The sequence below is a fragment of the Equus quagga genome, chromosome 22 (genome assembly GCF_021613505.1).
Source record: "Equus quagga isolate Etosha38 chromosome 22, UCLA_HA_Equagga_1.0, whole genome shotgun sequence".
NCBI lineage: Eukaryota > Metazoa > Chordata > Mammalia > Perissodactyla > Equidae > Equus > Equus quagga.
Window position 1 is genome coordinate 3,116,049 of NC_060288.1, and position 18,150 is coordinate 3,134,198.

At 44.4% G+C, this 18,150-nt stretch overlaps 1 long non-coding RNA gene across 1 annotated transcript; it reads left to right on the top strand.

The window, feature by feature from the left end:
- Positions 1-275: 275 nt before the first annotated feature.
- LOC124231738 (uncharacterized) lies at positions 276-15,964 on the top strand. The gene is made up of 5 exons (XR_006886662.1): positions 276-842; positions 1,386-1,504; positions 10,724-10,834; positions 13,727-13,994; positions 15,742-15,964. It is a non-coding gene; the product is annotated as an uncharacterized LOC124231738 (long non-coding RNA).
- Positions 15,965-18,150: the final 2,186 nt, after the last annotated feature.

An 18,150-nucleotide genomic window follows, 5' to 3' on the forward strand; every position in this document is an offset into this window, starting at 1 on the left:
TTCTGGGTTAATAAAAGGCACCTGGATTGTCGTATCTACTTCTGCATTCAATCTGCTGTGAAGCACTGTTCTGGTTGAAATAGATAGAAAAAATACGACTTTGCACAGAGACGTAGCTAGAAAAGGGGAGAAAAAGGAAAAAATAGAATCTTTAATAAAATAAAAAAATAAAGATAGTGTTGCTTGCAGTCCCTATTTTTTGGGCGCTCTGTGGGTTTTGTATTTTCCCCGCAATCTCCTGCACTCGTGGTGGAAAACTAGCTATTTTGATAGCCTTTCTAGATAATTATGTATATTCTTCTATTCTACACCCAAACTTAAAGGTCAAAATTACTAAAATTAGTAATTTTGCTATTTCAACATCTAACAATTGTCACAACATTCTTGGGTGAAATTGATTTCCCTTCTCACAAGTGCATGGGAGTGACTAGTACAATGACTGCTGGAACAGCTTGGTGCCACCACCTAGATCCATGACAAGGCCTCTGTGATTTTACCTCCACTGCTTTTCTGTTATCAGTGCAAATGCCAACAAAGTGAAAAAGGCCAATAATGTCTCAGCATTATTATGAAAATATAGTGATGACCTTGTGGACCCTCCAAAAGGATCTGGTGGACCCCACGGTGCGGCAGCCCACTCTTTGAGAACTGCTCATCTAGGTCGTGTCTTTTTGGCCTAGTTTATCCATCAACTAATTCCCATCCACTTTCTTTCAGAGGTATTTTGAATTCTCTCTTTTGTTTTTTTTTTTCAGGGAAGGACTCATCCTAAGCTAACATCTGTTGCCGATCTTCCTTTTTTCCCTCCCCGAAGCCCCAGTGTGTGGTTATATGTCCTAATGGTAAGTCCTTCTGCTTCTTCTATGTGAGCCGCTGCCACAGCATGGCAGCTGACAGATGGGTGGTGGTGTTCCGTGCTCAGAAACGATTCCAGGCCACCAAAGCGAGTGTGCCAAACTTTAACCTCTAGATCATCAGGGCCAGCTCTGAATTCTCTTTTTGATATAGGTGTATTCCACTTTATATTTTCAACCCTTTATTACAGTGCAGTTCCCACTGCATTTAGAGAAAGCAAATGTGTCTGACATATTTAAAACGTAAACCCTCACATCTATTTTTAAAAGTTGCCTTAAGAACCACAAAATTCACAGGTAAAAACTTCAACAAAGGTGAAAGATATTATTTGGCAAACATGCTCCTTTCTTAAATAGGATATTTTAAAAGTTCAATGTCAGGAAGTTATCTGTTCTCATTTAAGTGGACTCCATCCTTAGCCAGAATTGGTTCTCATTGGTTAGGTCGGGTGGGGCCTCCTTAGAACCCCCTGTGATGGGTCAGCACATGAATTTGTGGTGAAGAGTTTGTCTTCCTTTGATCCTATGCAGGAAAAGTTTGACTCAGCAGGTTCAGGTGTTCAAACTCCACACATTGCAGAGAACTTCCGGCCCTTGGCTGCTTCTGGGACATCATCTCAAAACCCTTGGAATATCCTGCCTCATCTCAGGTATCTCTGTTCACTGGCACCTTGAGCCACGTCTGATAGTTTATGTTAACAATGTGATTTGTGGTGGGACCTTGGGCCATGTGGTACCAGTGTGACCTCTGGAGTGCCTGGAGACCGAGAAACGATTAACTATGTGGCACGCCACGCCTATGTGACTGACCCCTGATAAAAATCCTGGACACCAAGGCTCAGGTGAGCTTCCCAGGGTGGCAATGCTCTGTGGAGTTGTCACACCCTGCTTGCTGGGAGAATTGCACACCATCTACGACTCCACACGAGGGGACGGCGGGGGGCTCCCGCGTGCCTCTGCTCTGCACTCTGCCTTAGGTGCCTTTCCCCTTTCTGGCTGCAGTCTGTATCCTTCTGTGGCCACAAACCCTAACTGTGGGCAGAGTAGCTTTTCTGAGTGCTGTGAGTCCTTCTAGAGAATCTCTGAACCTGAGGGTGGTCTTGGGAACTCCTGACAACACATCCCTTCTGCCCACTCTGCCGTACCGCAAGTTATCCTAAAGAGAGAAGTTAGGTGCAAATGCTACCTATGCTCAAGGTGTTCATGGTTCATTGTGAGAGGTGGTCAGTTCCCCCGAAGTACAAAACAAGGGAGGCAGCAAGGAACACTGTAAGACAGATCCACAGCATCACGTGGCTGAGGAGAGAAAGGGAGTACCTCTAACTAGGGTATTTGGGCCCAAGGGTGGAGGGACTAGAAATATGTTAAAACTCACAGAACAAAGAATGCAAGTTGCATTTGGGAATGGGATCAATTGTCAGCCAAATCCTGAGTCAGAAAGTCCAATGTCTGTTGTTCTCCCTCCCTGAACTTTTCTTCCTTTTTGGTTTGCTCTTGCTTGAATTCTTTGCCATCTGGCTGGCTTTATCAAAACAGAAAGATATCTGATACTTTTTACACATTGACAGAAACTCATTCACACCAGTAAGCTCTGCCTCCCAGGTATCTGCTCCTAACAGCCTTTATCTGTCACTGGTGTCTGGGAGTGCTCTGCGTCTGGTTAGAGCAACATCACAACAGCAAGATAATATTTTCAGGGAGGTGGAGATAGACTTCTCCTGGCCACTGAACTCATTGTTGCCAAGGCTGCTTGGAAACATAAGTCTGCTTTAGTTCATTTCAGGGCAGGGTTGGGTTAGAAGAAATGGTAGGGTATCTGGCCATCTCCTTTTCTCTTCCTCCTCCGCTCCTCAGTTGTAATCCATCTCATCTTATTTCTCACATCCAAGATCCCCACATGCACAGGGTTCTCACTGTGCCATTTCCCCTCCCCTTCATTTCCTCTCCCTGTGTGTGATCATGACTTCTGCTCAGGCTACACATGGCCCAAGACCCAGAGTTTCTGTCATCTGGGCTCTCAAGGTCCTAAGGCATCTAGCTTGGGGGAAGTGAGCTGGAGGCAGCAGCATGAGGACAGTGTGTGCGTGTGTGTGTGTGCGTGCACATGTGTGTGTGCATGGGGGTGTTGTGGGGGCTTATTGTGAAAAGATTTTCTGTATTAAGTAGAGGCTCAAATAGAATACCTCTTAAGTTTCAAGTTCAGCTTCAAGACTCTAAGGACACTAGATTACGTGAAAGCTGGGAAATGCAGGAGAAAGAGTCAGCATTGATGTCAAGTATAAATAATGCAGAAGAGCAAGAAAATGAAACTCCAAAAGTTGGTGCTCTGTGTAAGAATATTTTTAATAGCAGTCATTTATGAGCATGGCTGACCAAGCTCACTTACCATGCAGTATGGTAACACATGTATAAGAGTCAACATGTCACATCCTTGGATGTGTTTTACGTGATCATAGACTCTACACGTGGGCTCGCTTCTCCTTCGTTTCTCCTTTGGATACAGATGTCGTCTACTCACAACTTAAAGGAAGTGAAAAGGAAAGTCCGTCGCCTGCGAAGACGCCATTGATGCACGTCCCATTTCGGTGCTCTTGTGGTTTTTGCATTCTAGATAGTTTGAAAATTCCACGCAACCTTTATTCGATGAATGCCTGCTACGCACTGTTCCCTCTGCAGGAAGCCAGGGGCAAGCAGGGACAGATGGCGAGGAGGTGCTTACAGCTCTTGCTTGAGGGAAGTTCTCTCCGAGGGCGAGGAGTGGCTGTCTGGACCGCCCTCCCGGGCAGCCTCTCAGTGCATGCATGGCCACTAAAGCCGGCTGCAGACTCCCACGCAGCCAGTGGCAGAACTGCTGGGGACCCGCCTGCCCTCGTGTTGCGGGGCCCAGTCCGGCCCCAGTCCACCTGGGCTCCATCCCCGCTGCACCCCACTCTTTGTTTCAGTCTTGGAACAAAAGGGGACATTTCCACGAGCTCACTCTTTATGGGTGCCCGTTCCTCGACACTTGAGGGGAGCCCCTGGATCCAGCTCTACTTCTTTAGGTCCCAAACTTTGTGCTGGTCCCCCTGGCGGTAGCCCTGGAGGCTGGACAATTTACGCGATGTCATTGCTCCTCAATTTTTTTCACCTTAACATGGTGCATTAGTTTCTTGGGGCTGCTGTAACAAAGTACCAAAAACTAGTGGCTTAAGGAAACAGAACGTGTTCTCTCATGGTTGTGGAGGCTGGAAGTCTGAACTCAAGGTCTGGGCATGGCCAGGTTCACTCTGAACGCTCTAGGGGAAAGTGCTTCCTCACCTCTTCCAGCTTCTGGTGGTTCCTGGCAATCCTTGGGGTTCCTTGTCTTGTAGCTGCATCATTCCGGTCACACAGCCTGAGTGTCTTCAAATAATCTTCCCTCTGTTTGTATCAGTCTCTGTGACCAAATTTCTTCTTTTTGTAATGTCCAGTCATGTTGCATTAGGGCCCACCCTAACATCCTCATTTTAAGCTGATTACCTCTGTAAAGACCCTGCTTCCAGATATGGTCATGTTCTGAGGCGCTTCAATATATCCTTTAAGGGGACACAATTCAACCCATAATATACAGGAATAATATTTACCTTATAGGTACCCAGCTAGCACAAATGTGAGCCCCATAAAGGAGAGACTTTATGATGATGATAATCACAGAAATGGTGGCGTAAAGTGGTTGAGTCTGCAGCAGTCATTCATTTATTCATTCATTATTTCCACAGGTAATTCTTGAGAGCCGACCGTGTACTAGGCACCAAGGATTGACCTTTTTTGGTTCCTGCCTGGCTCCTGTTTTGGTCCAGCTTCCTCCAGTTCCTGGCAGTGGCTTCCTCTCTCCTGTTAGTTGCCTTCCTGCCTCAGTGCCTCAGACTCCGGCTACAGACCCCCGGCTCTGCCACAGTACCCATGCTGCCTGGTTTTCCCAGCCTGTTCTTCCTGCTTCTGTCTTGCTAACCTCCTAGGATGGAAGCCCTGACTTCATTCTACCCCCAGGGCCTTGCTCTCGTACCTTATCCCTCCCAAGGGGGTAACTGGGACAGGAACCGGTGAAGCCATTAGCCAGAAAGAGCCACGGGGCCTTTCTGTAAACTGGGCAAGTTTGAATCCTCTCCTTTTCCAGCCTCGTTTTGGTCTTGTCTGCTGCTCTTCTGGCTCCTGGCCTGAGCCTTCCACATCCTTGCAGAGCACCTGGCCGTTATCAATCCCTGTGCAGCATCTCAGGGGAATTAGGGATTGGTGGGCGGGGCTACACACACACACACACATGCACACACTCCTGCTGTAAGTTCCCAATTTATTTAGTTAGGAATCTTGCACTTAAAGGCACTGAGATGGTTCATGTCCAAGGAGTGGAGGCAACATATCTTGGGGTGGCTTTTCCTTGGAGCTGAGGGTTTAATAGGACATGCAGCTGCTCGTGACATTTTCTCTGCAGGTGTGATCCTCCAGAATTGAGAAAGCAGGTGGATTCTTGTTGAGCTGCTGTCCTTTTGTGTCCAGGGCTTGCTTTATTTTCCCGGGGGAACTTATATTAACAATCCACACGCTTTCATCTAAGCAGTCGTCCCTGGCCCGGGCTGCATGTTAGAATCATCTGGAGGGAGGAGGCACAAATGCCCTAATACCTAGGCTTCTGGGTGTATATAGTGGACAGATCTTTGATAAAGCAGCAAATGTAATTCAGTTGAGGAAAGACAGTCTTTTCAATAAATTGTGCCGGAATAACTAGATATACATACACAAAAAAATGAATCTAAACATAGACCTTACACCCTTCACAAAAATTAACTCAAAATGGACCGCGGACCTAAATGTCAAATGCAAAACTGTAACACTCCTGGGAGGTAACAAGAGAAAAGTTAGGTGGCCTTGGGTTTGGTGATGACCTTTAGATACAACACCAAGAGCACAATCCATGAAAGAAAAAATTTGATGAGTTGGACTTCATTTAAATTAAAAACTTCTGTTCCGTAAAAGACACTGTTCAGAGAATGAAATGACAAGCCACAGACTGGAGAAAATATTTGCAAAACACATATCTGATAATGAGCTGGTCTTCAAAATATACAAAAACTTTTAAAGTTCAACAATAAGAAAACAAACTATCCAATTAAAAAAGGGGCCAAAGATCTGAACACCTCCCCAAAGCAGATACACATGTGCTTATGGAAGACAAGCACATGAAATGATGTTCAACGTCATACGTCATTAGCGAGCTGAAGACTAAAACAACAATGAGAGGCACTACACACTTGTTAGAATGGCCGACATCCAAAACACCGACACCACCAGTCGCCGGTGAGAAAGGGGAGCAGCAGGAGCTCTCACTCGTTGCTGGTGGGAAGGCAGATGGCACAGCCACTTTGGAAGATAGTGCAGCAGTTTCTTACAAAACTTCACATACTCTTACAGTGTGATCCAGCCATCACACCCCTTAGTATTTATTCAAGTGTATTGAAAAGTTATGTCCACACAAAAACCTGCCTACAGACATTTACAGCAGCTTTATTCATAATTGCCAAAACTTGGAGGCAACCAAGATGTACTTCAGTAGGGGAATGGACAGACAAACTGCCATACGTTCATACAGTGGGAGATTATTCAACACCACAAAGGCATAAGCTATCAAGCTGTGAAAAGACATGGAGGAAACTTAAAGGCATACTGCTAAGTGAAAGAAGCCAGTCTGAAAAGGATACATACTGTATGATTCCAACTATATGACATTCTGGAAAAAGCAAAACTATGGAGACAGTAAAAAGATCAGCAGTTCCCAGGAGTGAGGGAGGAGGGAGAGATGAATAGGTGGAACATAGAGGGTGCTTGGGGCGATGAAACTATTCTGTATACTGTAATGATGGACACACGTCATTTATACATGTGTTAAAATCTTATCGAATGTACAACACCAAGAGTGAATCCTAACGTAAACTATGAACTTTAGTTAATGATAATGTGTCAATAATGGCACATCAATTGTAACACATGTAGCACACTAATGCAAGATATTACTAAAAGAGAAAACTTTTTAAAGAGCAAGGAGTGTTGCGACACATAGATAATATAGCAAAGCAAAGTATAGAACAGCGCATGTTACACTTTCATTTTATATAAAATATACATGATTTCTCATCTGTTTTAACATGATCTCTGGAAGTTGCCTCTGAGAGGAGAAGTGAGTGGTAGAGGACAGAGGTTGGATGGAAACTTATTGTATTGTCCTGTGTACATTTTTGATTCTATGCCTTATACATGTAATGCCTATTAAAAAATAAAAAGATTTTTTAAAAAAACAACAAAAGAAACAGAAAACTTGAATACCTAGCCTGTACCCCAGATTAGTGAAGTCAGCATCTCCAGGAGCGAGGTCTAGGCATTAACAGTTTCTAAAGTGCCTACAGTCATTCCCATGGGAACTGCGGCTTCAGAAAATGTTTGCAATTGTTGGGCTTTCCCGGTTCTTGTGCCAAACTCAGCACTGGCAGGGCTGAAGGCTCATGGGTGTGGCCGTAAAGCGGGGTCAGCACCCAGGGGTCTCTGAACCTAAGCTCACTCCCTGATTCCAGTGGTCTGGAAACCCATTTCCCCAGGGATACGAACCAGCACCCCTCCCTGATTTAGTTCAAGTTTACCGGATTGGCTCCAAAAGCAATACAAATCATTTCCTTGCAGCTAGCTATATTAATTATGGAGAATTCTGAGTCTTTCTGGCTGCAACTGCTCAAAGTCGAGCCCTTGACTCATTGTCAACTGTGTCTTTAATTTCAGCCTTTCTCACTCCCCAATGGCTGGGATCTGCCATCTTACAGCGTTGGCAATGGGAAGAGTGCAGCGTGGCTGTTAAGAGCATTGCCCAGACTGCCGCTCGCCAGCTTGTCTTTGAGGAGCTGTGCTTTCTGGCTGGGGTTAAGCTGGCAGCACCACATTTCCTGGATAGCATCATTATAATCAGCAAGAGTTCGAGATGGTATGGGTAACAATTCCATTTATCACAATCTTAGATAATGTATGTGGAAGCTCACGAAATATTGTGTTTTTTAATACAAAAATTTAAACCTGAGGGCAGGGCGCTGAGGTATAAAGACAAGAAAATCTCCATCCCTCTAGGCCCGCCATCTCCTCTAGGTCTACTCTCATGTGAAAAGCCAGCCCCAAACCAATGATAATGTTTGGAGAAGTCGAGGAAATAATTAGGCTTGTTTCAAAGAAAAATTTGGAGAATGATGAAAAAGATGTGTGCTGTTGACTTCTTTTCGAGTCTTTTCTAATCCTCTCCTTGTTACCTTCTGCCCTATCCCCTCCCTTCCTTTCCTCCCCTGTTTACACAAGTGCTTTCTTATCAGTCTGCCGTTCCCAGCTAGAAGGTGATGAGAGGAACTGGTTTGAAAATCTCTTCTGCATTTGTGCGCATCCTGTCCAAACTATTGTGTTTGAAAATGCTTGTGCTATTTAATCTAATTTGCCATTCTTCAGGAGGCAAAATAACACGCAAAGCTGTTCACATAGCACACAGCCATTGCCGTGGAACCGGCCCTTCGGAAGGCGGCGGGGAACTCATTTGAAGAAAGGCTTGCTGAGTCTCCACTGTGCACCAGGCGCCACCTGTGCTGGGTAACGCAGTGAACGGGGAAGGAGGCCGTTGGGTCTTTGCCCTTAAGGAACTGATAGTCTGGCAGAGGTCGCTGGCTTCAAATAACTCTAATGTCGTCTCACCTGGCATCCTCACCTCTACTTGCGTGGAATTGCAGTCCTTCAGCCTGGAACCCTCACCCCATGCTTGGGGAAACAGGCACAGAGAAGCAATTGCTGTTGTCCACTGCACCTTGGTGGCTCCACTGATAGTAATTTCACGGCTCTGACACTATTGCTCCTCTTGAGAAGTCTACACACTGTACAATCCATCTTCACTTGAAGGCCAGAGGGGCTGGACTATTCTGTATTGATTAAACATCCACGCTAGAAGACATTGAAAGACAGATTCCACATTCTGATTCTCAGATGCCCATGCGTTGAACACAGTTGTCAGAGGAGAGAGTGGAAATGATGAGGCTGCCCTGCCTTTGAGAACCGTAAAGTGCTGTAAGGACCAGAAGGCATTCATATCCATTGTTCAGCTGCTCAGCGTTCAATCTCCGCTCTGCTCCCTGTTTAATAACAGTAGTCAAAGTTCCCGCCATCCAGGATAAAGAAACTGTTGTGTTTGGTATCAACCAAATTTGCACTCATGAGTTTGGACTTTATGTAGTTTGAAATCTGGGTTCATCCCACTAACGACAACTTCCAAATTTCTTGACTTGAACTGAAGCATTTCCCTTTGAGGGGAAAAGGGAGTCGGCACCTTCAGTGGAGATAGACGGCTAACCTTGGGGATGCCCTAGGTGCTATAAGTGGATTACAAGACACGTGTTATTTCTGTTAGTAAGACTCTACTAAAGCATTGTTTCAGGGCAAATTCTGGGGAAAGAAGATATTTGTGCAGGTTTGGGGACAGTGATGTTTTTCTAAAATTTCAGCAGCCAAAAATCGCTTTGGGTTACACTCAAGGCTCATCCTCTCCCCTCACCTCTCAGACCAGTTCTAATCCTCCAGCATTTCTAAGGGGTGAGCCCTTAGAGATAGAGGTGGCAATGCGGGGCCATGGGGACTGGGGGAGCCCCAGGCTTGCAGTAGCCTGTGGACACACAGTGGTTGGGCTCATCCCAACTCACAGATGTTGTCATCCACCTGGTCCCTCTCTGCTGCTATGTGCCACGAGTTTCTCTTCTTGACACCAGGCTGGACTCAAAGGCATCACGTTTCCAGATGGAAAGAGAAGACAGAAGCCATTGATCTAGTAAACATTGTGGGACAATGGAGTGGTAATAACACCATCCTGAGTCTAATGGGTGGGCCAGGATGGGGAGTCCTGCTATCGAACCCTTTTTAGGCTACAAGTAGTTCTTTAGCCAGCTATGATGTGTATTATATTGTGCATCAATAGATGGAATAATTGACACATCTCAGTGTTAAGTACTTGTGGTATTGTGTACCAATGACCACAACTTCAATATTTTAAAACAGATTCTGCTCTTTACTGGTAATCAGAGTGCATGAAGAAGTGCTGGGAGAAGGGCCTGGATTCCTGGCTCAACAACCCAGTCTTGTTGCCTTCAAGTCACATTTGCTCTCTTCTACACCTTTATGCAGAAATAGCTCAGTTACTTGAGCAAGTGGTCTGTTTTCTTTACGAGGACTGTCTTTATCTGTAGTAAGAGGTCTTTTTTTTCCCCCAAGAACTATTTTTTTCCTTTTCTGTGGTCAGAAGCATCTTGGAACGTACAGTTGGTTTGTACTGAAGTTGTGTGAGCTGTGTGTGTCAGGGGCTTTGGGCAGAAGTATCTTATGATGAGGAGTGGGGGCTTTGCATAGGGGTATCCTGTAGCCTGACACTCCTGGTGGGGGAGGGACAGGTGTGTCTCACTATGTCCCCTGAGATGTCAAGTCCTATTTCACCAAGACACGTGTAAAATGCTCCTCCTGCCCCCTGAACTACTGTGTTTCTCAAAGATGAGCTTGCAGAGCTGTAATGATTCATTTAAGACTTTAAAGAATGTTCTAAGCTGACTTTCAGAGTAGTCCAAGAGACCTGTTCCTGCTACTGACCAGGAAGAAGAGAGCATTATAATTGTAATACTGGGAGGCAGCTGTGATGTGGGGCCGGTGCATTATGGCAGGTTGTAGTAGAAAAAAGAATGCTCTATTTTTTGAAACAGCTTGACACCTATATTAAATTTCTATATTTCTGGCACAGGGAGGATAATGATTGCTGGTCCACCAGGGCTGGGGAGACAATCGATAATTTCCTTTCCTTATAGAAATGGAGCTTGTTGGAGTTGAGAACAGAGAGCAGATCAGTCAACACCCTCAATTTCCAGTTGAGACGATGAAAGCTGAGAGGAGTAACATGACTTCCCCAAGGTCACAAGGTAAGGGTCAGAGATCATAACTCAGCCTTTTGGCACCAAGACTAGTGCCGTGAGCCCAACCACTTTACTATCTCATGTCTCCACATCAGCACTCTTCTCTTTAGTTCCAGGAATGAGACTGATCATCCAAGGAGTGGTCGCTCTTGGTTTGGGTTTGCCTGAACTCCAGACCCCTCCCACCCCTGTCCCCCAAAGATGAAGTGGCGCTTGGATGGGAAGAAGGTGGTGCTCTGTGGTGCTTTGATGATGCTGTCATGGCTTCTGGGCTCTTTGCTCTCCTGAATCTTCTGGTTGCCCTTGTACCTATTTAATTGTTTCTTTCTGATCTCACTTGTAGGTTCCAGATTTTCTCCACACCTCTCATCTATGCTGACCTCTTGGGAGGTCTCACACCTCCCATGTCCTCATCAACCACTTATACGCTGTGATGCTCAAATTACTATCTCCAGTGAAAGCTTCTTCCCTTGGCTTCGAAAGCCCATGGGGCATCCAAGTATATTCCCTAAGTAGATGGTTGACAGATCTACTTCTCCATCACTTCCCTTCTCATAATCCTTTATCAGCTCTGTAACACCTGCAGGAGCATCTAAACTGGCACACAAGGCCCTCCATGACCAGAGGTCAGCCTCATTTCTAACATTATCTCTGCAGTGGCCACCTCTCACTAGATGTCATGATACCACCAAACATCCATCATCCCCTTCCAACCACATGCACACACACCTGTCACAGCTTGTAGTTTCAAGTCTTTCTGCACCGTGTCAAGATATAGAAGGAACTCCTGTCCGTACCATTTTTCCACAAAAAGAGTCTTGTAGGAGAAGGAGTATGTATGTTCCTACAGAGTAGCACGTGACAGAATCTTGATAGGGAAGGACGTGGAGTTTGAGAAAGTCCCTGGAGTCACCTTGCTCCTCATAAGAGGATTTTCTCCCTCACTGAAAAGAGCTGTTTAAGGTAGATAAGACACCCCCACCCTTTTCCCATGTGAAACAGAGGCTCCATTGTCCCCGGTGGATTTCTGCTTCCTTCGACAAAATGATCTCTCTCTCTGTTGCCCCTGAGACAGAGTTCATTTTGGAGCCTGAAGTTTTCCTTGCTTAATTGATGAGGGACTAATAAAGAATGCCCTGTTCCCTGGACCACAGTTCTCTTGATGGCAGGATCCTCATGTCACTTTTACGCACGTATTAAATTGCTGCCCAGAAGCCAAATCTTCTACTCTTGCGAACTTAATGGAAAGCTAGGGAGGCGGGTGGCGGCAGCAGGTAAGTGATGAACAGGAGCCATTGTGTGCCTGCAGTTATTAAATTTTCTTTGGGGTAGTCTTAGAAAAATGCTTCTGGGTCTTATCTTAGAATAATAGATTTTGAATCAGAACGGACCTTAGAGGTTATTAGAATCTCCTGCCCAGGGTAGAAATCCCATCCTCATTGACCCTGATAAATGGTTATATCCAGCTTTTTTTCATACATTCCCAGTGACAGAGAGCTCACTGCGGCTTGAGGCAGCCATTCATTATTAGAAAACAGAAAGCTTATGTTAGCAAGTGCCCACTTCATAGTTGGCGAAAAATATAATCTGTTTCTAGAATAAGCTTCTGGATGAAACCCAAAGTAAATTTTCTCCATATTCATTTCTTGTGGCTCTGCGTAGACAGAGCTAGGTAATTCAATCTGAAGGACTCATGGAAATGGAGGGCTCCAAATCTGGTGCCCAGACACCCTGACTTCATTTGGAAAGCATCAATCACAAACATTTTGTTCCACTGTCAGGCCAAATGTTGCAGTCGTGGTCCCTGATCACTTTTCAGCATGACAATATCCGGGGCAATAGTTATTCCAATTGCTGGAACTATTGATTGGAAAAAGGAAGCATAATGACAAAAAGATAATATAAATTCAATAAGCCCTTTAAAAGAATTTGTTTTCTAAACTACAGCATTTATATCCATTAGAAATTCATTTATAGGGCTGGCCCCGTGGCTGAGTGGTTAAGTTCGCACGCTCTGCTGCAGGAGGCCCAGTGTTTCGTTGGTTCGAATCCTGGGTGCGGACGTGGCACCGCTCATCAAACCACACTGAGGCAGCATCCCACATGCCACAACTAGAAGGACCCACAACAAAGAATATACAACTAGGTACTGGGGGGCTTTGGGGAGAAAAAGGAAAAAAATAAAATCTTTAAATAAAAAAAAATTCATTTATAAGGATAGAACAGTATTCATTCATCTGCAGCTAATTCCTGATGTGTAAGATGGATTCTTAGAACTCTCATGAAGACTCAGATCTGCCCAGTACCTGAGTTCTGCATGTTGAGAATTAATTACTGTGTTTGATTTTTGTGTTTGCAAATTGGGTCACTTGACGCTGGGAATACTTTGTTGTGGATGACTGATGTTATCGTCAACATTTTTTTTCTCCTTACCTTTAGTAATGTTTCCGAGAATCACCTTTCTCTGCTATTGACCACTCCTTGTCTACCCCACCTCCCCACGTACCCTGGTGCTAAGTAAGCAGTCAGGATGAGCAAAATCAATCATGTAACAAGTAGTCTTAAGGCTTCCTGGGACTCAGAAGGTGCCATGGCAGGCAATCTGACTTAGCGGTAAGGTCATAGGCTCAGGAGGCAGAAAACTGGGCTACACCGGAGTGCAGCCCTTCCCTGTGACCCTGGGCAATTTACTATACTGCACCTCTCTCCAAGCTTTGGTTTTCTTATCTGTTAAATTGGGACAATAACAGTGTCTATCTCACAGGGGTGGTATGGGCATTGACTGGGGTGATGAGCAGCCCTAGCATTGTGTCCGTCAATCCTAATGCTCTTGTTATTTTTCTTTTTTCTTTCTTTCTTCTTCACCTTCTCCTTCATCATCATCATCTTCATCATCAGCATCATCATCATCATCATCATCAATACTCAAGGAGCGACGCTTGGGTCATACCCATGGCTACCCCTGGTCACAGGATAAATTGGAACAAACAGAGCCCCGTGATTGGAGAAAAGGTCCCTTGGAGCGACAAGGACTGAAGAAGTGAGTGTTTTGGATAACAGCTGGTAAAAGAGGCCTCAAGCTCCAAAGCGTAGATCTCAGTTGTAAAGCGCTGTGCCACCTTCGCTGAGGCCAGAAGTAAGAAAACTTTCTACCAAAGGACAGATGGTAAATGTTTTCTGTTTTGCAGGTCATATAGTCTCTCTGTCATCACTATACAACTCTATTCTAGAGTGAAAGCAGCCGTAGACAATCTGTAAATGGATGGGCATGGCTGTGTCCTTTACTTATGCACACTGAAATTTGAATTTCATTTAATTTTCACATTATAAAATATTCTGCTTTTTTTAAGCATTTAAAAATTTTTAATCATGAAAACTGTAAAAATCATTTTTAGCTCACGGGACACATAAAAATAGGCAACTGACCGTGTTTAGCCCACAGGCCAATTTGCCAACTAAGTCAATTTAGCACAACTGCTCTCTTCCACCCAGACCTCTAGTGATGTCCTTTTCTTGTTCAAGGTACTTTTGATGTTCTCCTGGAGAGGCCTGGTGGGAAGGAAGGGATACTCAGTGGGGTTGGCCCTGGGCTCCACACCCCTTCAGGGTAGGCCCTTGGCTCATTGTCAAAGATAGAGTGGGTCAGGTGACCAAGGGACCGTCAGGAATGTGGCAGGTGCTCTCAGGCCCACACTGGAGCAAATAAGAGGGGATCTCAAATTTGACTGCTTCTCCACGGCAGATCTAAAATATCCTCTTTTGCCTTCCTCCAGGGACACCTCCCAGGAAAGCTTTCCCTAAATTATTTCTTCTAAGTAAAAGGAGAGACCTTTAGGAGGACGGTAGGAGGAGAGCAAAGGGAGTACTGAGCAGATCTTCGTAGCCAGCAGGCAATTGCGCGAGGAGATTCCAGGAGACACCTTGGTTTGTCTTTTGTACTTGTCTCTTTCATATTCCACCAACCAGGTCTTCCTGGCTTGAAAGTTTGAGCAAGTGCATTGGAAGCTTAGATCTCTTAGACACTGGGGCTGCCAAAGGTGCCTGGAAAAGACCTGCGGGCAGCCAGGAGTTCCTGCTGGACTGGAACTGAAGCCAGGCTCTTCCCACGGAACTTGGCTTTTCTTTAGGGGAGGAAGTTATCCCGGCTTCATCAGCAAGCCGCTCTTGTTCAGTCCAGCCAATTCCAGGCAGGAGTGGGCTCAAATGAAGTTTCTCTGTCTTTTTTGATTAAAAAAAAAAAGAAACAAAAAATAACATGCACTCACAGCTTATGATGCATCAAAAGTTGGCTTCGGCCTTGATATTCTGCTGAAATGTGTTATTTGGCTTTGACTGGGGGCTTTGGAAAGTCAAATAGCTCCATGCTGACTTCAGGGTCATTTCTGCCACTGCTGGACTCGAGGAATCGGTGATCCTGTGATTCCATTGATTAACAGCATACTTAATGTTAATCACATTCACATGGCACTGGATTTGAATTTATTATTAATAAGTGGATATTCACTTTCATAAAAAGGTAAGCATTCTAGATGTAACTTGGAGTGAAAGATCTCCTTATGTGCTTTATTTGTTGAAATTCTATCAGTAAAATACTGTAATAGTTAATATTTATGAAAGCTGTTAGTTTGATATAAAAACTATTAAGTACTTTCAAACTTTTAAATGAACAGGGAAATAGACGCTCATACACATTTAGGAAATGGGATGTGAATAGCATAATTTTAGGAGAGATGCTTATGTACTTTTTGAGACACTAAATATTTGTAAACATCTAGATAATCATAAAGACAGAATAATAGAGATCATACCATACAATATTCTAATCTTTATACAATCGATTGGTCCTCTAACATTCAAAACATTAAAAAACCTTGGAAAACTGTATTTAATTTTTGTCCTTTCATTCCACTTAGGCTGTGAATTCTTTTATGACAAAGTGCTGTTACCGAGCACGGGCTTGCCACCTGATGCCCACAGAAGCTGACACCGTGGCACCCTGGTTTTTGAGGGAAGAAAGGCTGTGCTGCTAGACGGATCTGCAAGGTGACAGGAGGCATACGCTCTCAGATCTATCTCCCCATTCAGGGCTTGGGGCAAAATTTCTGGGTTGAAAGGCAGTGTGGTCTGAAGTGTGGAGAGAGGTGATTGGAGGGGAGGGGAGGGGAGGTAACTCATGATCTGCGCAAGCGTAGTCAGACTTCATGGCTCCTCATAGGACCCATGTTCACAAAATGGTAGTGTGAGTTTTCAGCCCCTTGACCTCAAAAGGGTCACTTCTCAGGCATTTGCACGGGCCCAGATGATGGACTGGTGGTTCCAGCCGGCCTGAACTCGACAAGGGGGAACTCTCAGATCCTGAAAAACCACTCTTACTTACTCTGTGGATAAGATCGGGTCAGTTGAACTGGTCCTGAGGGCCACGGTTACAGTTCAGTCTGGAATTTTTTCATATTTTGTGAAGGAGAATTTAAAGCAGATTGTCATCTGTGTAAACACAGAACTTCATGAGGAGAAAAAACTCCAAAATCATATACTATGACTCTTAAGATAGATCCTCTTTGAGCCAAATATATGAAAAAGTATGTAGAAAAAAAGGTGTAAGAGAGAAATGACATAGTCCCAGACACCTTGTTTCTTCCTCCACCTGCCTTGATTGAAATTCTATTTAGCAAACTGTTACTGTTCTTATATTAAACTTTTAAGATTTACTGCTAAAACTTCTAATGAAAAGAACGTGCAATTTATCTTTTAAATGATATTCCAGGCTGACTCTGTATCTCAGGGGTTCATTCTATGGGGCTTCATCTCTGGCCCTGAGGACTCTCTTCTGTGTCACGGGGGCCTAGACACCTGAGAACTGCACGTCTAGGACCTCCTCCCCAGCTGCTCTCCAGGCACGTCCTGCCACTGGTTTTCTGTTTTGCAGGTCATGTGAATACCTCTGTTAATAAGAATTCCTTACATTTTTATAGCATTTTGTGAGAACTTCTAGTGTGCGTTATTTAGCTTATCCTTGCAACAAAACTGCTGGGTAGGTTTAATTATGGTCCTGATTTCACAAATGAAGAAACGAATATTCGGACTGCTACGTGATTTGCCCAAAGATACACTGCCGGGGCAGAGCTGGGCTTCAGCCTTGGGGCATCTGACTCTGTTTTCTTTTCAGTTTTCTCTAACGTAGTGTTTCTCTACCTTTACAAAGGTCTTATCTCCTATTTTGAGAAACTCAAAAATTTCCGCCTCTTCTTTCATGTTTACTATAGATTACTTTCTGAGCCTGTTGTGCTACGAAGATTTCATACACTCATAAATTTCGATGTTGAATATGTGGATACATAATACTCAAGAAGGAGGCAGGCCTTCCTCCCTCTGCAGTCTCTGGTTCAGAAACACTGCCTTTTCATCACAGTGCTGCTCTTTGTTATTTTAGTTGGTCTTTATGATGACAAAAGAGTGCCAATCCTATTATATCTGAAGTTCCAGTTTTTAGTTACTCATTTTTATTCATTTATGAGTTAGCTAGAATACATCTTCAAGTTACTTTTCAATAAACATGGAAGGGAATATATACTTATATTCAGATTTTTGCACATCTGAAATGTGTAGAAAATTCAGATTGTTGGATATCTGAAAGCTCTTTCATACACGAGAAAGTGGCTGCTCACAAGTCTTGGAACACAAGCTTCTCCCTCAGAAGTCTCTATATGTAGCTGCACTGGCTTCTGGCATTTATTTTTGCAGACAAGCATGAAGTTGTGGAAATTAATAAAGAGAAACCTCATTAAATTGGAGTCAGGAGGCCAAAAGGGGGAGCTCTCACTCCTTGTATCCGAGCAGAGTCAAGAAGCTCAGCCCTTGAGAGACTGTCACAACTCAGCCAGCACGAAGCCACTAGGGGCGGTGCGGCGGTGCGAACTTGCAATTCCTCCAGCGGACTCTGTTTACATAGAGCCTCGCTTTCCTCTTCCCCTGTCTTAGAGCTTCTCCTCCCTTGCTGCTGGGGGCCTTGCCCCTGGCTCGCCATGGTTGCAGACCCCAAACTGCAATTCTTTGCTGATTCCCGAATAAACCCATTTGTACTGTAGAAATAACTGGCTGTTTGTTTGTTTAAGGTCAACAAAGTCAACTGGTTTTGTTCCACTTACATAACTATTTTTGATTTATGCTTTGTTTTTTTTCTGGCTCCAAGGCTTTTTAATTGTTGCATAAAAATTGCAACTATCTTCTGGGTATAAATTCTCTTTTCACTAAACTTTGTTGTGGGGTCTTTTTTCTGCGTGGTCTTTGTTTTAGTCTGGGTTTTCTAGAAAATAGAGCCTGAG